This window comes from Castor canadensis, chromosome 2 (assembly GCF_047511655.1).
Source record: "Castor canadensis chromosome 2, mCasCan1.hap1v2, whole genome shotgun sequence".
Taxonomy (NCBI): Eukaryota; Metazoa; Chordata; class Mammalia; order Rodentia; family Castoridae; genus Castor; species Castor canadensis.
In genome coordinates this window covers 41,494,574-41,519,079 of record NC_133387.1, presented here as the reverse complement: position 1 = coordinate 41,519,079, position 24,506 = coordinate 41,494,574, and the positions used below count along the sequence as shown (strand labels likewise).

Sequence of the window (24,506 nt, the reverse complement as noted above, 5' to 3'; positions counted from 1 at the left end):
GAAACGCAAATTAAAATGACACTAAGATTCCACCTCACCCCTGTTAGAATAGCCGTCATTAGCAACACCAGCAACAACAGGTGTTAGTGAGAATGCAAGGAAAAAGGAACCCTCTTACACTGTTGGTGGGAATGTAAACTAGTACAACCACTCTGGAAAAAAATTTGGAGGCTACTTAAAAAGCTAAACATTGATCTACCATTTGATCCAGCAATACCACTCTTGGGGATATACCCCAAAGACTGTGACACAGGTTACTCCAGAGGCACCTGAACACCCATGTTTATTGCGGCACTATTTACAATAGCCAAGTTATGGAAACAGCCAAGATGCCCCACCACTGACCAATGGATTAAGAAAATGTGGTATCTATACACAATGGAATTTTATGCAGCCATGAAGAAGAATGAAATGTTATCATTCGCTGGTAAATGGATGGAATTGGAGAACATCATTCTGAGTGAGGTTAGACTGGCCCAAAAGACCAAAAATCGTATGTTCTCCCTCATATGTGGACATTAGATCAAGGGCAAACAAAACAAGGGGATTGGACTTTGATCACATGATAAAGCGAGAGCACACAAGGGAGGGGTGAGGATAGGTAAGACACCTAAAAAACTAAATAGCATTTGTTGCCCTCAACGCAGAGAAACTAAAGCAGATAGCTTAAAGCAACTGAGGCCAATAGGAAAAAGGGACCAGGAACTAGATAAAAGGTTAGATCAAAAAGAATTAACCTAGAAGGTAACACACACGCACAGGAAACTGATGTGAGTCAACTCCCTGTATAGCTATCCTTATCTCAACTAGCAAAAACCCTTGGTCCTTCCTATTATTTCTTGTACTCTGTCTTCAACAAAATTAGAGATAAGGGCAAAATAGTTTCTTCTGGGTAGTGAGGGAGTGGGGGGAGAGGGAGGGGGTGAGAGGTTAAGGGAGGGGGTGGGAGAAGGGGGGAGAAATGACCCAAACATTGTATGCACACATGAATAAAAAAAAAAAGAGTTTGAGGCCAGCCTGGGCTACACAGGAAGACTCTGTCCAAATAAAAAATAAGTAAATAAAAGTAGGAAAAGAACGAGGGCAAAGAGGAGGAAGAGAAAGAGAAGAAGAAAATAAAATAAGATAAACAAATAAATTGAAAAATCAGTTTGTGGTACAAAGTACATGAATGTTGAAACATACTCTGAGTGGTTATTTCCATGGGATCTTTCAGAAACTGCAAAAAAGGTGGAGAAAAAAATGAGAAGACTTCATTTGTTCTTCCCATTTGCTCTACTGTCAACCTCTCACACTTTCACGTATCTATGTGAAAGTAGAGATCTTGGATATGGAGTAAACTGGAATTCATGTGTGTAGGCATGTCTGCCTCTGGATGGTTGGGTTCAGGAAGAGTTTGTTTGATTAAAACATTTTTTTGTGTGAGCTTCAGCAGAAAGTGGTTTAAGCACCTGCTAGTAGGATGGAGATGTGGAAGGAAGAAGGATATCTGCCCATCACATTATTCCCACCTTAATCTTAGAGCCCTGGGCCAGAAAGTAGAGGTACTCTTTAAATGAAGGGCTCCTCTAAGAGGTTTGAGAAAAATTTGGCTTTATTGCAGGCTAAAAATGTGATCTGGGTAAAGATTTCTCCCTGGAGTCTCTTTGAGTCTTGCTCTGGGAACTTTTAGAAAGTGGTACTTTCAGTGAGATAAAAATGCACCTTGTGTTGGTAAACAGGCATGAAAGACTTCAATGAAGACCATTGCAATAGAGGAGGCAGAATGAACTGTGCTAAAACAAAAGGTGGGAGGATTTTTAAAGGCTAAGTTGAACTAGTGGAAAAGTACTAGAAGACAGTAACGGAGGGTTTGGTCAACGTGATTTAGTCTATCCATCTCTTATGACTTATTGGAGTTGGGATACTATTCTGTCACAGAGACTGTGAGGTAACAAAGAGATCTTCCCTGATGATTCCATTTCAGGAGGATGGATATCAGATCCTGAAGAAAGACATTCCTGGATTGCAAAATTAGCAAGAATTTGAGATTTACCTCTGAGAAAGAATTTGCAATAGCAAGTTTTCTAAAGCAGATGCTCTAAGTAAAGGGAGATCAAGGGCTTAAATTCAGGAAGAAGTGCCTAAAGTTTAGTGAAGCTGAAGGGAACATTAAAACTTGGTCAGACTTCAGCATTCTCTGGAGTAGCAATGGCTATTCCAGAGTGGCTGGAGGCAATTGACATTACTGAAAAGGAAACAGCTCCCGAGAATGTGTGAGATGATGCTGAGACTCCTGAATCCTCCTGTAGGGGCTTGCAAAAGGCAGAGAGGCTGTATAATACAGGGCAAGATCAGTGATGTGTGGGGTCATCACCACTGGTGTGATCCCACAAATAGTGACTGGCAAGGCCTGGAGAAATACAGAGGACTGAACTGAAACATTTCAACCTGACTTTGAACTTGTTACATCCTCCACTCCAACAGTGCATCTTGCTGCTTTGTCCTTTATAAAAGGAGTGCTGTGATAAAGTAGAAATAATACTAGATGGACATCTAAAAGACTTGAGTTTGCTTTTTTTAAGTTCTACCAGTTACTGACTAAGTGGATTTAGATGAGTCTATTGTCCCTCCTGGAATTTCTTATTGGGAAACTGGGGGTAATATATTTACTACTGGATTGTTATCAGGATTGAATCAATGTACATGACACCCTTTGTAAAGCACTATGAATGACAGGCAAGGTACCTTTCTTTTGATCTCTAATGTCTTATCTATTACTTAACCACAGCCTTCATGTGACTTCTATCATGCCTCCTTAGGATCATTGTAACTTTTAATATTCTGATTATTCCTTTTATGCTCTTGGTTTTGGAAATTATTCCAGTTACCACTAATTAAAGCAGCATAAACATGTTTTAAGTTAAGCTTTTTTCCTCTGTTTGATCTGCCATGTTTTATCTGTCTCCCAGACCTCCAAGTTTTTAACTTGGTCTCCCTTTCTATAGACTCTATCTTTGAGGAGTTCTTTTGTGATAAATTGAAAGTCAGTGGGAGTCCTGCTCCACACAGGCCTACCTGCCCTCTCTCACCACTATCAAAATGCTTCATTGTTTGGATAGCTTTTATGTTTTTTATGCATCTGTTTAAAATTTATCAAATTATGCTACCTAGCCATAAATTGCTTGATACTAGTAACTATCTATCAATAATTATCTGTGTATGATAAACCAATTCAGTTTATGGAATGCCCAAAGAAATTGCTTAAGAAAATTCTGTATTCTTATATGGAAAGTGTGGTTGTTAATTGTAAGGAACTGCCAAGTAAAGAAAATGCCATGTGTGGAAAAGAAAGATTTATTGGAACCAGACTGCAGGACTGTCACTCTCACATTCAGAGTGCAGCAGCTTGGCTGAATTGGGTTGTGGGCTTTATAGGAAGGTCCAAGCCATAGGAGAAGGAGAGAGTCTCTGGTCTCTGATTATCTGCAATCACCAGATGGAACAGGTTGACATGCCTGGCTAGTTGAATAACTGGAAGTTCCTGAGTTGTTTTGCAAGCACAGAAACAAGCAGGGGAGAAACAAGCAGGGGGATTTGGCAAGCAGTCATAAATCAGGGGGCCTGGTTTTGGTGCTAGCCTTGGGACCTTCTGCCTGCCCAAGAATGCCAGGGACCTAACATTCCAGCCTTTTGTTGGTATTATGGGCACCGATTGATCTAGCTGCTTTGTGCTGAGTGGGGGCATCATTAATGGGTGGGGGGGTGGCTGGAATTTGGAAATTTGTGAGGACCCCAGGAGTGGAGGCTGATGGTTTTTCCCAGGCTTCATCTGCAGACAAGATCAATTGTTGGGAGAAGGTTGTAGCAGTATCTGGTGGGAAGTCTGTCTACTGAGTTCCTGAATGATCCTGGAGGCATCTAGGGTTAAAGAGCATTATTTTTGGTTTAAGGGTTTGTATTTCCATAGCATCATTACATGTGCAGCTGTTTTTCTTTCTATAGTAGCCTCTATAATGGACATAATAGATTGTATAACCAAGGAAAGGAAGCCGGGAAGTATTATGCATGCTCCCAGAATTAGGCCCACTGCCCCTAACAGTGTTTTAAATCCTCCTATGGCAGAAAATCAAGAGCCAGATGAGGACTAAGAACTTACGTAGGAGTGGAAGAGGGAGAGAGTTTGCAAGAGAGGCGTAGCTGCGTGGGGCTCAGATGCTAGAGTACTCATCCTTTTTTGTAGTGGAAGAGTCTGAAGTTGGTGGGCAATGTTTTATCCTTGAGAAGTGCTGCCTCTGGGGGGATCCCATTGAGCTTGACAGAGGTGGGCATTGTGAGGATGACCAGATGAGGTCTGGTCCACCGAGGTCCCAATGGAGAGGGTCAAAGATCCTTGAGGAGAACAAGAGCCCCTGGCTTAACAAAAATTGTTATAGAGTGGGGCAGGATCTGGTCTGCATGCTCTCTGTGAAGTTCCTGGAGGAGTTTAAGATAAGGTAGATAGTCAGCCAAAGGAGCAGAGTCTGCTGAAGGCAAGTTTTTAAAGAGAAATGGGTGGCCATACATTATTTCAAAGGGGTTCAAGAAGGAAGGGCTTTGGGGCATGGTCTGATGTGGTGGGTTTTTCTCATTGGCTATGGATTTGTAGGCTTTTTCAGGTGAATTAGTTTGGTTTGCACCTTTATTGGGGAGGGGAAACAATCTTGAGAGCATTTATTATGTAAGACCCAAATAGGAATATTAGAAGGAGCATAAAAAGGTGTCCTCTAAAGGTTGCATATCTAGGGATCCAGATTCTGCAAAATCCTGTAACTCCCAAGAAAGCTTTAAGCTGCTTTTTATGGTATGGGGAGTGGGAAACGGAGGATTGAGTTGATTCACTCATGACTCATGGAGTGAGTCTGTCCCTTTAAGAACACACCTAGGTAGGTGACCTGAGGGAGACATGATTGAGCCTTATCCTTAGAGACTTTGCATCCCTGGAGTCCAGAAAGTTTTAAAAAGGACTCACTTGCCTTGCAGATGAGGGGCTCTGTGGCTCTGTATTGAAGTACATGGTGAAGAAGGGTGGCCTCTGGGCAGTGCCAACCTAATAAGTCTCTGGTTAGGGTCTGTTCAAAAAGATGAGGGCTGTCTTTAAATCCTTGTGGCAAAACTGTCCAGGTTATTTGCTGTGAAGGGTTTGTGGAATCTTTAAAGGCAAATAGGGTCTCACAGTCAGGATGCAGGTTAAATGTAACACTTTTGGATAAAAGAGAGCTTTAGCTCATTACTTTATATAAATTTACATTTTTAACTTTGTAAATTTTTGTACCATATTTAGAGAAAGTATAGATACAACACTGTTACAAGATGGTCATTTAAGACACATGAGCAAATATGTAAATGAACTCTGATTTAGTAGTACTTAAAGCTTGACAATATCAGCAGATAACACAAATAATTTCTTTGATAAAATTTTTCTCTATAATAGTTTTTTGTAGATGTTACTCAGAGCAGAACAATATTAAGATAACCTTGTTATTTTATAGACATAGAGAATTTGATTTTAGTTTGAGATGACCTTAAAAATCTTTTAGGCAATTCTTACATTATAGTCGGCTTTAACTTTGTCATACATTGAAGTTTACCTATCTATATCCTTTTCAGTAGTTTACTTTGTAACTTGTACTTTAAAATTAACTTTTATAAGAATCTTAAATTTAAATAAAACTGTCTTTCTTTTTGGCTGGTGGAGGAGACCATCCACCCCCACCATGGAGATCTGTAAAGGATAAAGCTTACCCAAGAAGTCAGGTAGCACCAAGTAGGTGATTGAGGCCTACCTGCTACTTGGATGGTTACCCTGGGCTCCTCTGAGGTGATCTTGAAGGGGACTGAGGTCCCAGGGCTGTGTCAGTCTTCTGCTGCCAGGCCCAAGAGGTCTGTGAGGCCTTCACTCTATTGAGAGTGGGAGTGGGAGACTGACTTACCTTGCAGAGACAAAGCGGGGCAGTCATCCTTCCAGTGTCCATGCTGGCCACATCATGGACAGGGTCCTGGTGGCGAGCGAGGTGAAGGGCAGTTATTTTTTGTCCAATGTCCCATCTGGATGCACTTGAAGCAGGCCCCTGGAGGTGTGCATTGTTGTCCAGCCGGTCTCAAAGTTGGAGGAGTGGCCTCATGGCAGCTGCTAAGAGCTGGGCCTTTCACTGATCTCAAGCTTCATCTCGGTTATTAAATACCTTAAGTGCCACTTTCCCAGGGAGCTGGGGGCTGGGGGTTGAGGGCCATCCTCTGCCTGTTTAAGTTTTCTTTGAATATCTGGGAAGGATTGGGAAATAAAATGAGAGTTGAGAATAATTATTCCATCCTTGGAAGATGGGTCTCATGCCAAGTCATGTCATATGCTTGGGTTAAGTATTTAAATTCTTTAATATAGGAGGCTGAGACATTAGAGAAGGAGTTAAGTCTCTTTTCAATTTGAGAGAGATCAGTCATGGAAAAGGGCACATGAACTCTGATAATGCCATCAGCTCCTGCCATCTCCCAGAGTTAAGATAAATGAGAGTTAAGATAAAGTATAGTGGGTTAGGGTTTCTGTCAGGCATCCCAAAAAGTCTGTGGGGTTTTCAGTTGGATGCTGGATCATTTCTCTAAGTTAGTCAAAATTGGCTGCCCTATAGGAAGCAGTCTGTAGCCCTGCAAGGAGGCAGGTGAGCATATAGATGGACTGTGTATGCTTGGGAGGAGGTATGGAAGTGGGTATGGGACCCAGGTAGGGAGAAGGGTGAGGGTGTAGCAGAGGCTGAGGGCAATGCTGGTGGTGTTGGTTCCTGAGGAGCCAATGGCTCAGGGTCAATTGTGACTACTATAGAAGGGGAATAAGGGGGCAGATGTTTGGGAGAGCCAGTAGGGGTGGAAGAAGGGGGGTCTGAGTCATGGGAGGATAAGGTGGGAGAAGACATTGATGTAGAGGACTGGTGGGAGGAGTTAGGGGGTGGGCAGACAGAGCCTGTGAGGTCACAAGTAAGAGAAGAGTCTTCTGAAAGGGGTTCAGTATGAGGGAGAGACATAAACTTTGAGGGGGGGTTGTCACTGGCAAGGAGGATTTGAATAGCATTACAAGATTGGAGCAGGGAAGGTTGAGAGCAGGGAGAAAGAAAAGCTTGGATGAATGGAATTTCAGATCACTTGCCATGGCGATGGCAGAAATTGTCAAGGTCTAGAAGTGTGTGAAAATCAGTTGCTTAGGTTTTATATCATCTTGGAGACCAAGGGGGAGGGTGCAGAGAAGGCATCCCAGTGGACATGTCTAATGTAGAGTGTGTGGTCCCCATAATGTAGAAGAAAAAAAAGGAGAGAGAGAGAGAAAGAGAGAGAGAGAGAGAGAGAGGCAGGTGCTCTTCAGGTTAACATAGATTTAGGTCAAGATCTAGCCTCTCTTACATGACTCAGGCAAAGAGAGCAGAATCATCCAGTTGCCATTTGGTCAAAGTAAGCTGGAGGGACTGTTGAGCTCTCACCATAGGTGGAGGAAAGGAAAACAGGGAGGGAGAGCAAAAGAGAGAGAGAGAGAGAAAGAGAGTAAGGGAGTGAGAGAGAGGGGGCAGTGTCACCTAAACAGGTTCCCAAGGGTGGGTGTCCCTGGCTGGGGTTGCTGTCCGAAGAGAATGCCTGTAACCCTGAGAAGGGTAAAATTTACAGAGTCTGAGGAGAGGAGTAGATTAGGTGGAGAGCAGTGGAAGAGAAAGGCTAATGATGGATGGGAAAGCCAGCAAGGGAGTAAGGTCCAAAATCCACAGTCCAGAGGCACGTGTGGTCAATTCAGCAGTCTGGGTTCTGGAGAGGGCAGGACACAAAGGCCAAGAGAGTAGCCCTGGGCTAGAGCATCTTGTTAACCTCTCCTGGGTTTTGGCACCAGATGTAAGGAACTGCCAAATACAGACCACACCACGTGTGGAAAAGGAAGGTTTATTGGAACCAGACTGCAGGACTGTCTCTCTCAGGTTCAGAGTGCAGTGGCTTGGCTGAATTGGGTAGTGGACTTTATAGGAGGGGGCCAAGTCATGGGGGAGGGAGAGAGTCTCTGGTCTCTGATTATCTGCGATCACCAGATGGAACAGGTTGACATCCCTGGCTAGTTCAGTAACTGGAAGATCCTGAGTTGTTTTGCAAGCAGATAAACAATTGGGAAAAACAAGCAGGGGTGTTTGGCAAGTGGTCATAAATCTGGTTTTAGTGCTAGCCTTGGGACCTTCTGCCTGCCCCAAGAATGCCAGGGACCTAACATTGATAAGATAAATAATTATTTGATGGAAAGTTAAACATTTGTTTATCAAGAAAACTGTAAAAAGGAATTGCTTATTTTTCCATGAAGTCCTCAGGACAAAAAAATAATTTAAAGAGGACAATCTAAAGATGCATTTTGTGGTTACTGTGCTATTTGGCCATAGTTCTGTAGTAATTTAGTGTGAACAAGACCCGAGTGTGTGCTATTCTTTGGCTTTATAGCCTTCTAACCATAGGTGCTGATGGCATTCGTGATTATGGATTAAATAGGGCCAACTCTTGTCAGTAACTTGTTACAAGATTCCCACAGAGATACCTATGGTGCTGCTGAACAATGATGTTGTTGCATGTTATTTTGCTTCAGGAAAAGCTATAGCATTCCAACACAGGGTTCAAAGCTTGGTCCTGGAAGACTCTTCTCTCTTTGATGTAAATTAAACCTTCAGTACACTTTGCCTGGTATTACAATTAGCACCTAGGTTCTGGTCAAATTCTAATTTGTGCAATTGCAGATTACTTTATCCATGATAAGAAATATACTCATTCAAATTTTACCTTTGTTACGTAAGGTTGCCTGGGGTTACTAAATCACAGTTGTATTTTGACTGCATGCAACCAGTGGGATCTTAGGAATTTCAGCATGAAAGGCTCTCAAGAAAACATGAAAATCTTTCAACATAAAGTTATCTCCAGGAGATTCCTTTTAAGTTTAGTTATGCAATTATCTTTGAAGTAATATACTTTTCTTTAGCTCTACTTAGTGTATTTTAATTTGAGGCACTTTCCTGGTAGGGTTTCAGGTCTGTGTTTTCAACTCTAGTTTCAAATTTTTGTGGGGAGGGGAAGAGTAGAAGTTTCAGGCGAGACTCAAAGTATCTTATGAGTTGGAAAATTAAAACATAATCAATTAGACAGTAATTTGGTGAGTTTATTATATTTTTCTGGAAATGAAACAGAAAGCTGCTGGACAGATCCATGTTTTATTTACTTATGACAATTTTCACAATTTGAGGTACAACCGGGTTCTTCATGAAGTAGTAACAGAAGTCTGCTGGGCTTACACAGGGTCGGTAAATTATACCTTGTAGATCTGCCACTTATTTCTGTTAAGTGAAGTATTGGAGCATACTCAGGCCCATTTATTAATGCATTTCCCGTTGCTTTCGTAGAGAAATATACCTTGTGAAGCCTAAAATATTTACTGTCTGGTCCTTTCTAGAAAACGTTTGTTTGACCTCTGATTTACACCACTAAGTTTATCTTTGGAATTCTAGCTGAATGCATACCACCTCTAAAGTGAGATTAAACCACACATTTTTTTTTTCATGTGTGTGGGGTTCTCAGCTATGCACTTTGCTTAATGTCTCATAATGCCAAAGTCATGGTGAGAGGACAGCTTTGCTGTGATCTGGAGGAAGGGAGAGGATCTGCTTCCAGTCTAATTTCAGGTGTGGCCAGAATTCCCATCTCAGTGATTATAGAACTGAGATTTCCATGCTGGCTCCCAGCCAGGGATTATTCTCAGCTTTTAGCTAATACCCATATTTCCAAGACTTGTGTGCCTCCATCTTCAAGCCAGCTTCAAAACACTGGACCCTAATCACTTTTAAATCTCTCTGATTTTGTCATTTGATTTTAAGTGTTAATATAATTACATTGGGCCCACTATAGTAATCTATTATAATCTCCCTAATAAGGTCTAGTGATTAGTCACTTTAGCTACACCAATAAAATTCTTCTTGCCATGCAATTTAACACATTCAGTGTCATTAAGTAGTGAATGTAATTGGGCTACAAATTCTATCTACCACAGTCCGTCACTCTAAAACTCCTTTTTTCCTGTTCCTATTCTTTTTTTTTTAAACACTTTTATTAGTATATGATAGTTATACAGGGGGTTTCATTGTCACATTTCCATAAATACATGTATTATACCCTGATTTAGTCATCCCTTCCATTGTTATCCCTTCTACACTATTCACTTTCTTAAAGTGACTTCTACAGGTTTGAATGTTCAATATTTACACTTGTATAAAAAGTACATCAACCACATTCACCCTCCTTTACTCTCTTCATTTACCTTCCCCCTTCACTAATGCCCTCCCCTTAACATGACCGTTTTACATTCCTGTGTCTGTTTGTTGTTCTGTGGCAAATTTTGCCTTGCTATTTTACCTGTAAATATATTGTGCTTTAATCAATCTACTCCCCTCTACTGCTTTTCCTCCCCCTTTTCCCTCTACCCTTTATTGCTCAACAGTTTTCAGTGTGTTTCATTTTCTTATTCCTGTACAGATGTGATGTATCTCTATATTATTCATTCTCTATCGCTCTTTTTTTCTTTTCCTCCTCCCTTAATTTTTAACAGTCCCATTTTTGGAAACATGTTCTGTATATTTATATGTATATATGATAATTCTCACATTTGTGCTGAATCTATCTTCCACATACGAGTGAAAATATGTGAACTTTGTCTTTCTGAACCTGGTTAACTTCACTTAAGATGACATTCCCCAGTTCCATCCATTTTCCTGTGAAAAACAAAATTTCATTCTTCTTTATGGCTAAACAAAATTCCATTGTATATAAATACCACATTTTCTTAGTTAATTCATCAGTTGTAGGGTATCTGGGGTGTTTCTATAGCTTAGCTATTGTGAATTATGCTGCAATAAACATGAGTGCGCAGGTGCCTTTATTGAAATTTGACTCACATTCCTTCGGATGTATGCCTAGGAGCAGCATTACTGGATCATAATGTAGTCCTATTTTTAGTTTTTTGAGGAGCCTCCATACTGTTTTCCACAGTGGTTATACTAATTTACATTTCCACCAACAAAGTATGAGGGTTCCTTTTTCCCTAATTCTCACCAGTATTTACTATTGTGTTCATAATGACAGCCATTCTAACAGGAGCAAACCACACATTTGAGAAACAGTTAAACCTTGAACTTTTCCACCTCTTGCATTGTAGCAACCATAAGATTTATTTTCTCTTTCCTCTTTTTCTCAAGTTGCTGGGACCCAGCTTTTATCTGGGACTGTCACACCAACAGTCTTGGTTTGATAGGCTTTATCATTGGATTGATGGTATGCATTTTTACCAAAACCCCTGGAATTAAGGTTTTTTTTTTTTTTTTTTGGCAGCTTCACATTTTAAGCTACCTACTTGTAACTTCCCTTGTGTAATAGTTTACTCTTACATTATACTGCCTAATAACATACTCTTCCCACCATATCATTCTCCAAAATTGGTCAAATAGCCCTTTCTAAACTATTATTTTATACTAATCAGGACCAACATCTGGATTTTGGAATGGGATAATTCGCACTTGTATCACTTGGGAGAAGTGGACTGGTTATTCTCCTTTTTCTCTTCCAGAGTTCCTCTAACTACTTATTTCAGCTTGAGTTTTCCCCAAAAGGAGAAGCTGAGAAAAGAGATATAGGTAGATATAGTTCATTTTGGACAGTGGTCACAGGGAACTAGAGTCAAAAGACTAAGAGAAGAAAAACAAAGAAAGGAGTAAAGCTAATTCACAAGTGGAGTTACTAAGGTTTGAGTGTTAATCCTACGTGCAACTGGGGTTCATGTTTGCTGAGGACTTTCTACAGAGCTGTATAAAACTTGCCTCAGACTTGTTTGCTCTAACAGTGGAAGAGGGTACATTTATCTGTTTACTTCCAAACTTGATTGGCCTAGGGCTGCCATAGGGGTTACTAACTTTCTGGCATGATTAGTATGCTGCACTATGGGTGAACAGGCTGGTCTTATGCAGGCGTTTTCTGCATTGAAGGCCAGAATACTTGACCCATGAGAGACCTGCTGTGTTGCTATTGCTACAGCTGGTTGCCACAGCAAATAGCCAGAACAAAAGGGTGGAAAGAGCATGTAGGACAGGGCATGGAAGACTGATGTTCCACTGCTCTTCCAAACCTGCTCTGGACCCCAGGGGTCTAATTTCTGGTACCTACATAACCTGAACTGCCTTGCTTCTGGCTTCTCATTGAGTCTCAGTACCAAGAGACATAGAAGGAAGTCTGAAGCCAGGAGAATAGCATGGTTGGGGGAATTTGTTTCCCTTTGGTTCCTCTTCTTGGCATTATCACAGTTTTTTTTCTTTTGGCTGCAACTTTTATAGGATACTCCTGCTTTGGTTGCTCCAACTCTCTTTAGGTTTTAGAAACATAATTCTCTCTATACTAAAGATCACAGATCTTGCCAGGAGTCTTTCTTTTGTACCACAGCTCTCCCTTGGACTCAATAACCTCTAACACCTTTTCTCTTTCAGATGTACAGTAGGTTTCATCTCTTTGGGTTGCTATCTTTAGATACTGCTCAAATCACTTTAAATAGTCATTCCACCAATCTCTCGTCTATCAAATTCTTTGATTTGCTGACATTTCCTTCCCAAACAAAATGGGGTTTGTTAGCAGTAAAGAGAAGAGAAACATTTTTCAGTTGGCATCTAAGAGTGTCCCCTATTTGTTTTATGAGGTCTAGGACAAAGAGAAAACTTGCCACCAGCAGAATAACTTCAACATACTTAGAAAAATTGTGTAGAGATGAAATTCTTCCTTTGGATAACTGTTAGCTTCAGTGGACCTCTGCTCCATATTTTTGGTTGTTGAACTGCTACATCTTTTTTTGTTGTTGTTGTTGAAATGCTACATCTCAAACTTTTGTTACATTACCTTTTTTCTTCTTATAACAATAAGATAATTTCAATGTATGATATTTAGAAAATACAAAAAGGCATAACTGTGAAAATATCCCTAATTTAACCACTTACAAATAAGCATTTTCAACATTTTGTGTATATTTCTTCACATTTATTTGAATGAGTGTATAAAAGCAATCAGCACACTAATTTTATGTCTGTAAAGAAGACACAATTTGTACAACAGTGGGTGGAGTGAGAGGAACAAAGGCAGTTAAGTCAACCATTTTTAGTAAACACTAAGTCTGATATGTCTATTATCATTTAAGGATATACAAACAAGATTTTTAAAAAGAAAATAAGCAAAAAGGAAAATAAGTATGCAAATATCAATACTCCTCCAGAAAAAACCAAAAGATTGAAAGGAAGTCATGCTCTCTGAAAATATTTCCTATGGTTAAGCAATAATGACATCTTAAATGCCCATCAAAGGATAGTAGATATATAAACAAGGAAGATTCATTTAGTGGAATTCTGTGTTGTTAGTAAAATGGGTAGAACATGGTCTTTAAAAAGCCATGCCTATATAATATGATTTTTTATATTAAAAAAGTAAAAGACAAGTATACATTTACATGAGTATGCATAACATTTCTGGATGGAACTTAGAAATTACTAATGATGTTTGATTACAAGAAAGAGAGCATATTTGGGATAAGAGGGAGGTTTGTTTTCCATTACACTTGTTTTTGTCATAGTTGCTTATTTTTCTATTCACATATTACTTATTAAACTAGAAAAGATTTACTAGACAGAACACAATTACATCTTAATTATGTGCTAAACTCCAAAAAAAAAAAAAAACCATGGAATCTCTGAAATATAAACAGAAAGATGACATGGAAATAAAAAAGTGAAAAATTGTGCTTTTCATGTTTGTAAGTCTAAAGGGAATTATCAAGAAAAGTTTAAATTTTAAAGAAATTAAAAATATAATGAAGAAATTAAAGTCTGTGTTAGAAGCAACTTAATATATATCTTTGAACAATTCTCCTAGAATTTGGAGAACAAGAACAAAGAAGAAGAAATTAAGAAGAAGACTGTAGGCATGATAGACAAAGAATATAAGTTTGATTTCAGAAACTGGTATTCCAAGAAGAGTGAACAAATTGAACAGAGAATATTAGTTCCAAACCTTCCTGAACTGAAGAATAATATGAAGCTGTGTTTGTGGCAAACTGGGTAAAAGGAGAAACACTATCTAAATGTATTCTGGAGAAATCTTTGAATTTCAATAGTTGATAAAAAATCTTCTGAACATAAAGAAAAAAAGTTGAGAGGTCAGGCTGATCTCAGTCTTTGCCTGCATAACATTGAGTAGCATTTCTAGAATTTTGAAGCAAGTAAAAATAATTTTAGACCAAACCATGAATTCTTTGTCTAGTCATTTCATTTGTTTGTAAAGGAATCAGAGAAACTTTAAGTTTAAATATATTTATGCACATATATATATATATATATATATATATATAGACATGTTTATATAAGCTTTAGGAGTTATACCCTACACATTAAATCTGATTAAGAAAAAGATTAATCAAAGATACATTTAAATATATCAATAATTAAATTTTTTTTTTATTTTTAAAGAAACTGGGAATTCTGCTCCTGGAAAGATGGAGTATATATTAAATATAACTAAAAACCCTGGACAATGTATTACAAAATAAGCAACATAAGAAGACTCTGAAATGTGGATAGAAGCAAGTAGACTACCCGGGAAGTTTGGGACCCAAGGAATGATGCAATAGTAAGTTTCTTGGATTTTCTTTTCCCCTCATATATTCTATAATTGGTCCTAAAGAAACCGACAGTTGAGAAAAACCAAAGGGGCTACATAAAAAAATAAAAAGTCCAAACTAGCCTCCAGAAAAATAATTAAAAAAAAACTTTTAGATTAAGAACAATTCTACTAGAGTCAATATCCACAGAAATTCTGTCATGTTACCTTATCCACATCAATGCAAGTTAAGAAGAAATTGGCAGAATGTAACAAAGGACCTCATCTCTTCTCTCAGGGTGGTACCTGAGAAGGTTGAGCAGGGATCCAGGACTTTCATATTTACTGGGCAGTAATAAGTCTTTACCTACCCTGTAATGTCAGAGGATACTTCACAGGCTTTGAGGCAGCAACAAGGCACTCTTCCCCAAGTGGTGTCCGAGGGTATCTCTTGGAGAGTCAGAAAGTTAGCCACTGCCCAGAGATAAAATGTCCAGTTACCCTCCTCCCTATATGTCAGTGCAAGCCACAGGGAATAACTTTATACGTGTAAATTATATATCATAGATGAATGCGTCAATTCCTCAAAAAACACAAGTAACCATAGTTTACCCAGTGCAAAGTAGATAATTTGGTAGTCCTTTGACTGTTAAAGGAATTGAATTCATTATTTTAAAATTTCCAAATCAGAAAATCCCAGGCCTTGATGGTTTCACTGGAGAATTCTGGCAAATATTTAAAGATAAATGGGCAGGAAATATATACCATCTCTTTCAGAAACTAGAAGAGTAGGGAACAATTCCCAATTCACTTTATGATATTAGTATTATTCTGATACCTTAAGATTAGATGAAGTACAAAACCATAATTACAGACCAATATTCCTCATGAACATAGATGCAGAAATCCTTAGTAAAATATTAGCAAATCTAATCAACTAAAACCACAAGGAATCATGAATAAATAAGGTTTATTCCAAGAATGCAAAGCTGGCTGAATATTTGAAAATCATCAACCATTTTAATAGGTTAGAGAAGAAAATCACATGCTCATAGCAAATGAAACAGAAAAAGCATTTGACATAACTCAATACACATTCACCACAGAGTTTTAGAATACAGTCATAGAGATGAGCTCCTCAATCTGATAAAAGATTTCCTACCCAGATTCTATGGTTACAACTTTATTTAATGCAAAATGCTACATGCTTTTCCCTCAGATTGTGAGTAGAGTAATGCTATCTGTTCTTACCTTGCTTGTTCAACATAGTGCTGGAAATTCTAGTCAGAGTCATAAAACAAGAACGGGAACTCAAAGATATATGGATTCAAGATGGGTAAAAATCTCCTAAAATAGGTATTTCTATTTCCAGATGGTATAAGTGTCTACCTAGAAATCCCAAATAATCTGCAGAAAAACTCCTAGAACAAATAAGTAAGTTCAGCAAAACTGCAAGACATAATAGAGACATAAAAAATCTACCATGTTTCTATGTATCAGTTATGAAATTGAGAACAAAAATTAAAATTTCATTTATATTTGCCCAAGAAAAAGAAGAACACATACTTAGGTGTAAATATATCAAAACACAAACAGACTTGAGTAAGGAAAATTACAAAATAGTAATGAAAGAAAGGAAAGAAGTCATAAATAACCAGACAGAAATATGTGTTCATGGATTAAAAGACTAAGGTGATAAAGATGTGACTTCTCCATGACTGATACACAGGTTTAATTCAATTTCCATCATAATCCCAAACTTTTTTGGTTAGAGAAAATATTATTTTAATATTTACATAGAAAATCAAAGAAAATGAATAGCTGAAACAATTAGAAAAGGGGTAAATTGGAAGGAGACTGTTTACCCAATTTCTACAGTAATTATCACTGCATATTGTTGGCAGAATAATAGATACATAGATCAATGGGCAGAACACAGAAGCCAAAAACAGATTTCCCAAAATATGATATACAAATCAACTCAAAATAGGTAATAGGTTTAAAGGTAAAATATAAGACTATAATTTTGGGGGGGAAAAGCAGAAAAAATATATGAGATCAAGTGACATTTGACACTAAAAGTATGACCCTTAAAGGAAAAATTAGTAAGTTGAAATTGGTCTTCATTAAGGTAAAAGCCAATTTTTCTTTTGGAAAGATTCCTTTAGGTAGATGAAAAGAATGCTACTGACTTTTAATGAGAAAATAATTGCAAACTGCATGTGTAATAAATGATTAGTTTCTAGATTGTACAAAGGGTTCTCAAAATTCAACAGTGAAACAAAAACAAGTTATCCAGCTTTAAAAACAGGCTCTTGCTGAGGATGCAGGTCAGTGGAAGAGTGCTTGCTTGCATACACAAGGCTCTGTGCTTGATCCTCAGAGCCATGAAAAAGGAAAAAAGGGAAGGGAGAAGACAAGAATAGAAATTTCACTAAATGGCATACACAAACGGAAAAAAGACACGTGAAAACACTTTCACCATCAGTAAGTATTAATAAAATACAAATTAAAATATCAGTATATATCTGTCAGAATGCCTAAAATAAGAAACTGTCAATACCAAACTGAACACTAAAATGTTTGCCTCTCGTTACAGATTTGATAAATGCTATTAATTTTCTTACTGTTATTACTGCTATTATTGTTAAGTTTCTTACTGCTATTGTTTGTTTCTAATAACTGATTTGAATTTATCTTTAACTTAAGAATTTATAGGAAGATGATTTGCATTAATTTTTGCTTCTTCAAAAATCAATTCAAACATTAATGAATTAACTCAAGAAATTATTAAGGGTAAAATCAACTAACATGCAGTTAAAAACATTCACAACTTTATATGAGCCTCATGAGGCCATGAGTCTAATCTGCTGAGCTCAGAGATGAAAGCCAGGTCTGTGTCCAGAGCTTCATACAGGCATTCGATAAACATTTGTCAAATTGGTATTGAAGTGTTTAAATAAGAGGATGAGTAAGAACAGAATTTGTTGAATGAAAGGAATATTAATGGAACTGAAATTATGAGACCTCTTGAGGATGCTCAGGGATACATTCTTAAGGAGAATTCACTGTTTGGCCACTGGAGCTGTGAAAAAGGACAAATGAGTCTAATACTTGTTTGCAAAGGGAATCTGTGAATTAAACCAAATATATGCTAGTCATCATAGAAGGGAAGCTAACCTCTGTGGCAATTTAGTGACACTGAGAAAAGAAATAAAGCTTTCTCTTCTCTCTCTTGCTGTTTATTCTTGAAATCCTTTTAACAGGCACAGGAGCTTTCTATTTCAACTCAAAAATAAAAACAGTGGGATCTAAAACATATTGTTGGTTACCTTCAAAGTTTGCTCCTGATGGAACAAACGCCTTTCCTGAAGGCCCAGTTGCATGGAGGAGAAGGTTGCTGCACTGTTTTGGCTCTGAGAAACCGAGGATAGGGAGGGTTTCATTGCTGACTGAAGAACAAGGAATCAATAAAGAGTCCTTGTGATGACTTCGTACATTTTCCAATAGCAATTGTCTAAAAAAGAAAGACAGAGGAACAAATAGAAGCTCAAGCTAAGACACATTGTTTTACATGTTAATTGTGGAGAAAGTCCTTCTTGTGGGTCCCTTTTCATGTCACTCTGATTGGTTTCTTTCACTTATATGTGTTCTATGGGCTAAATGTTTGTGTCCCACAAATTCCTATGTTGAAAGCTACTCACCAATGTGATGGTATTAGGATGTACTACTCTGGGAGGTGATTAGATCATGAGGGCAGAACCCTCATGAATTAGTGACCTTAAAACAGTCCCCATAGAGTTGCCTTGTCCCTTCCCCCATGTAAAGGTACGGAAAGACAGCACCAAATACCATATTTGTTGGCTTCCCAGTCTTGGACTTTCCAGTCTCCAAAACTGTGAGAAATAAGTTTCTACTGCTTATAGCAGCCTGAAAAAGGCTAAGACAATGTGCAATGCCCCAAGTTTTCTGATGCTGAAATGAAATAATGAATTGATATTTCCCTCTCCAATATCAATTGTTAGGTCAAAAACTTTCCACTTTTTTGACCTGTGAAAAGACCAACAAAATTGAAATAGAAGCCTTTCAGTGTCAAATATTGATTATTACGGATAATTAATGTTTCCAGTCATGGTTCAGGCTCTAGTCCTGCTCACTCAGGCCTCCCACTTAAAACTACCCAACATACTCCTTTTTAATCAGATATTATTCCCCAAGGTCCTGTTTAGCATCCTAGCCAAACCTCCTAATCTTCCAGGTGCCTCACATAACAGACTGGTTTGCCTTTTTGCTTTTGTTTGGAAGGTCACCTTTCTCAGGGTTGTAATTAGTCCTTGCCAGGCTAATAGTGTTCCCTGGGAATCACACAGGTCTTGAGGGGAGAAAATTGATAATCTAATAACTATGGCAAAGTGAGACATCTTCACCTTGCAGACCAGATATCTGGCACTCTCTCTTTTTGGATGGCACAGCATGGTTTATAGTTTTCTAACTGTAGATTTTTTTTTTAAAGAAAAACAGTTTCCCCAGTTCTCTTTGGATTAGCAGCATCTTCTGCCCCTGTTTTCAAGTGCAAAGGCAGATTTTGAGTCAGTCCATCCCTCACCTAGAAACTCAGGCTTTTCATGCAATAAGATACAACAGCTTAGCTTGCATGAGGTTTTTGGGAAAAGGCCAAATATTCAAAAAACCATCTGCTTGCACTGCTCATAAATCACAGAAATGATTGCCCTTGATCTGCAGCCATTCCCCATTATAGAGGATATTGGTTTCCAAAAGATGTCACAGCATATTGAAATGAGATGGTCTCTTCCAAGCAGAAAATTCCTCTTCACCATTACACTATTACACTTGAGTAGAATTATGTCATGTTAGTCCTCAAAGGCAGATAGGATCTGAGAAGATGCAGGTAGAGGGGTGGTTGTAAATTTTGCAACTAGCATAAAGGACAAGCTGTTTAAACTTTTTATGCTTTGCTCCAGTTGAATGCTATAAAAGTTTGAAATGATTGGAAGCAAGGAGTTCTATTTCTGAAGATGTTTTTTAACTGAGTGTCCATCTTGTCACCCATAACACTCTTTCTCACCAAGAGCAGAGACTACAACACTTAATAGGATGAGAATAAGGAATGACTACCACAAATAGTCCATGAAAGCTCGACACTGTCATCATTTAGCACTTGAGAATCATTTGCAGTACACTTGGCATTGTACAAAGCACAGGGAATAAGATGTCTGGCCAATGGCTTGGATGATCTAAGTGAGATAGAGCCTTCTGAGGTGCTGGCATGGCACGAGCATCCTCCATTCATTTACCCTCTGTTGTAAGAGCCAGTAAGTGCCAGCTCTAAAATTCACAAAGCACTGGGAGATTCTGGGTACATTCTTTGACACCAGGGTTCATTCCAGCTGGGCTGATCTGACAGCATGTTGCCGGGTGACCTACAGGGAGCTGGTTGCAGTTATAGGCTCGTGTGTGGTGTCTTTGTTCAGAAATTGGTTGCAATAAGGACTTGCTGGTTCTGAGTTTACTTTACCATCTGTTTGAAATTACAGAAGGCAAACTGGGTGAGGAGTATAAAAGAACTCTGTACTATGTTTGCAAATTTCCTATAAATTTAAAAGACCTTGCTACAGTAAAAAGTTTACTAAATACATATCTATTTGAAAATTTGTTCTCCGGTCAGGTTTTGCTCTAAGTTTGCAGGTAAAACATGCACTTTGGACTCATGTTCTAGCTAACGTCTAGTTTTGAAATAATATGCATCACATGAGGAAAGTTTTGCTTCACTGCAGCTAGGGAGATAGTTGGTGGGATGATGGCAGGGTAAAGAAAAATGGAACATATAGTAGTTAAGTACAAGACATTGTGTTTTACACAAAGGATTTGTGTGCAAGTTCAATTATTGCTAAAATATATTACTTTCGGTAAGTTGTCTAACTGCTTTAAGACCAATTTTCTTCACTGATAAAAACTGCACTATCATATGAATTTTATAAGGATGAAATTGGTTATATATTATTGTGTATGTGTGTCTATCTATAGCTGGATTGACAGGTATTCAGAACAGAGTCTAAATCATACTCAATAAAGAGTAGCTATTATTACTGCTCTTTAAGAAAATAACAATTCCAGAAGAGAATTCAGTAGCATAAAGAAGTTTGTGCTAATAGAACACTAAAAAACTAAAATGAAAGTTGAGCCCATAAAACTGGGCAGGTCATTCCTTTGGACTGCAACTGGTTGTGTTTTTCATCAGTTCCTATATGGGACAGATTGAAAGTTCAAAATGAAACAACCCTGAAAATGTGTGTGTGTGTGTGTGTGTGTGTGTGTGAATGAGTGCCTGCTCAGATATGTGCACAACATGTGTTCCTGACAACCTGCATGTGTACTTTAGTTTGCAAGGAAAAAAATATAGGCTCAATTACTTCAGATAAGAGGATTTATTTCCAGAAAATCTGGGAAGTAAGTAAACATGGGAAACTCTTTTCAGCTGCATGGGCATCAAGAACCTGTGAAGTTGTGAAGACTCATTGCTCTCTTCACTCCTCAGAAAGAGATGCCTATTCACCATGCCACACCTGCTCTAGGGAACGCCATTGTCTAAGCTTCTTTTGACTTTCAGAATAGCTCACTGTGTATCTAAGATTGCTTCTTTCCTAGCACTGAGTCTCCAGCAGTCATGTGTGTGCTACAAGTTCTTGCTTCCCTATAGAGGTGATTCATCCAGGGGTAGACACTTTTCCTAAGCTGGAACAATAGCATTTTTCTCATAGGAATTACAAAATCAGAACAGAGATAGAGGGAGGAGCAGTTGAATGTTTTTAATAGCCATCCTTAGAGCTGGGCTTCTCAACCTTGACAATATTGACATTTTAGGCTGCGTAATTTGTTGTGGGCGCTATATTATATGCAATGCATAGCTGCATCCCTGACCTCTACTCACTAAATCTCAATAACACTCACTCTCAATCCTCCTCCCCACTTTGATCCAGTGTAACAATCAAAAATATGTCCAGATCCTACCAAATGTCTCCTCAGGGGAAAAAAATTCAGCCCTGCTTCAGAACCATTGCTTTAGAACAGTGCTGTAAAGTGTTGGACTGGAAGCACTAGCCTTGCCCAGGAGCTACTTCAATCAGGATCTGCTGATGGAGTTCAGGACTCTGTGTTTCCACAAGTGTGTAATGATCTCATGCATGTTAAAGTTTGAGGACCACTGCTTTAAAACTTTTCTACTTGAGGTATGATTTGAGGATCAGCAACCTCAGATCACATGACAGCCCCACAGGAATGTAGAATCTCACATTGCATCCCAGAGAGACCCAGCTTTAGCATCATCTACTTGTTATAAATACAAATCATTTGTGACTATATAAATGACAAAATTTAAGGATAGAGCCCAGCAATGTGTTTTAATAAGACTTCTGGGGATTCTGATGCAGCTTAAGTTTCAACTAGGGCTAACACTTGGAATCACCTCTGGGAGTTAAAGACTGTTGTTGACTGAGTCACTTTCCAAAAGACTTGGATTTTGGATCACCTAGAGTATGGACTGAGAATCAGCAAGAGGATTTTATAACTCTCATATGATTCTCATATTCAGCCAAACTTGAGAACTACAGCAGAAAGTGAAGGTCTTGTATCTCTGCTGCAAATATCCCTGGAGCTTGTGGTTCCTTTATATATCAAATCTTCACTGCACAACACTTCTTTTAATTTGTGAGCCACTCTTATAATCTGCCAATAATGTGGAAGTTTTTCTTTCTTTTTTTTTTTTTTTGGTTGGTTTTTGAAACAGGGACTGACTATGTTGCCAGGCTGCCCTTGAACTCATGATCCTCCTGCCTACACCTCTCGAGCGTGAGAATTTAAGACATGCACCACCACTCTCGTCTCCAATAATGTTTTTAATTAAGCTATCCAGAGTCCATTTCTGTTCCTCAGAACCCCAATAACTTCAGCCAATACAGTTATTGTAATAAAGTGATTGCAAGCAGTAGACTCTCAGGGAATGTGTGAGGCTAAGTATTTGTAATTACTCATTGGATTGTGTGTGTAGGAGCGGCTCATGACTTCGAGGATGGAAAACTAGCATTAGTGACCCTGCTAAATAAGTCCCTTTCTGCCTGCAGTCTGGGACAAAAGGCCACAGCTATGAATAATCAGCAGGTTGCACATTTTGGGCGAGCCCCCAAGAATATACACTTTGTGGGATCATTTCAATGATGATGTCAAGGCAATGGGCTTGGAAGAGCAGAAAATGCCCTAAACTTTTTACCTTAAGGAGTAGGAGATAACTTCTAAAAAAAAATTCTGGAATTGGACACCATGAAATTTCTAAGGCTTTAGTGATTTAGAGTATGTTGCTATACTGCTTTCAAATAAAGGATATGATTCTATACCTGATGTCCCCTACCATGAAGAAAAGGATACAACACATGGCATGGTAGTCCTCAGATTTCCTATCACATTTTGAAGATGCATGCTGCACAATGTCTCTGGTCTACTTACTTGGAATATTGTCTGCCTTTGTTTTTTGCTGTAACAACCTCAAGAATCTCAGCTGCTGAAAAGACAAGCATTTTCTCCTTTACTTGTATTGTACAAAAATGTTCCAGTGGTTCTAATGTAGGCTCCAGGTAGGGGTTAGGTCTGCTCCATGTGTGTTCTCACTCCAGGGCCCAAGTTGTAAGAGTACCATTCTAGAGAGGATATGATGGTCTCTTGGTGGAGAGCAAGAATGTAAGAGCAATTAGTGACACATCTCCCCTTTCGTTTTCTTCTAGGGACTGCAATACTACTATGTTCACTTACATTTTATTGATCAAAACAAATCATATGATGGTGAAGCCCAAAGGGACAGGAAATGGGGCAGGAAAGTATATATACACTATTCACAATGAATCATGGCAAGCGAGGGGTGAGAAATAATTTTGAGTCTGTCACCTGTGGGTATCTGAAAATCTCTCTGAGGAGGAGAAGCATAGCTCTCTTCTGTTCTTCTGTAACAAAATTCACCTTGTCTTTTACTTAGCCCCAAGCCAGCAGTTTGAAAGGTGCTGTTTGGAGACAAAGATGCACTATGGAGTCTGTAGTAAGCCCTCATGGGGCAATCTAGTGGAGGCCTCCATTTGTCCATGTGAATCCCTTCCTTTTTTAGAATGAGCACACAGATATGTAAAGGAGTCTGATGAAGACAAAAGACCTAGTCTTAGACAGTTAGAGTCTTCAAACTACACATAAGAAACTAATACAATTTGCTAAATTGATCTTTAAAGTTTGCTGTAACTGGCAGTAGTCCATCCTCAACCTACATCCAGAGTGTGTAAATTATTTGCACAATCAGGCAGCAAATACTCTTATTGTCTGTATTACAATGAATTCCTCAGTACATACACTTTTATGATCTTATAGGTAGTTTCCTATGTCAAAGATGAAGCACTCATGCCTGGTACAATAGAAAATGCAGGCATGAACTAGAAGTGCTTTTCAGTGTTACAGCTCCAAATGTGTTCCTGAAAGTAAGCAAAGAAGAGAAAGTCTTTTTTGTACTAGCAAACTAAGAATAACAATTTGCGGTTTACTTTTCCTATAAGGAAATTAGCTTAGAAATCAGGTTCTATTCTGATTTCTACATGGCAGTCATTGTCTAGTCTTGGGGAAGAAGCAGGTTAGAATGTTGGTGACAAGGAGTTTAAGGTATGAGGTGGTATGGATGGATTTCTCAGAATGAGGCTAGTGGGTGAAAATAATTGCATCTTATGGAAGTCTTACAGAAGACTTTTACCTTGGATGAGGCTTCTAGTGAT

At 38.6% G+C, this 24,506-nt stretch overlaps 1 long non-coding RNA gene across 1 annotated transcript in view; it reads left to right on the top strand.

The window, feature by feature from the left end:
• Positions 1-14,567: 14,567 nt before the first annotated feature.
• Positions 14,568-24,506, top strand: part of LOC141420597 (uncharacterized) — a 35,015-nt gene continuing 25,076 nt past the window's right edge. The window contains exon 1 of the long non-coding RNA XR_012445119.1: positions 14,568-14,721. This is a non-coding gene — a long non-coding RNA (uncharacterized lncRNA). The remainder of the gene's footprint in view (positions 14,722-24,506) is intronic.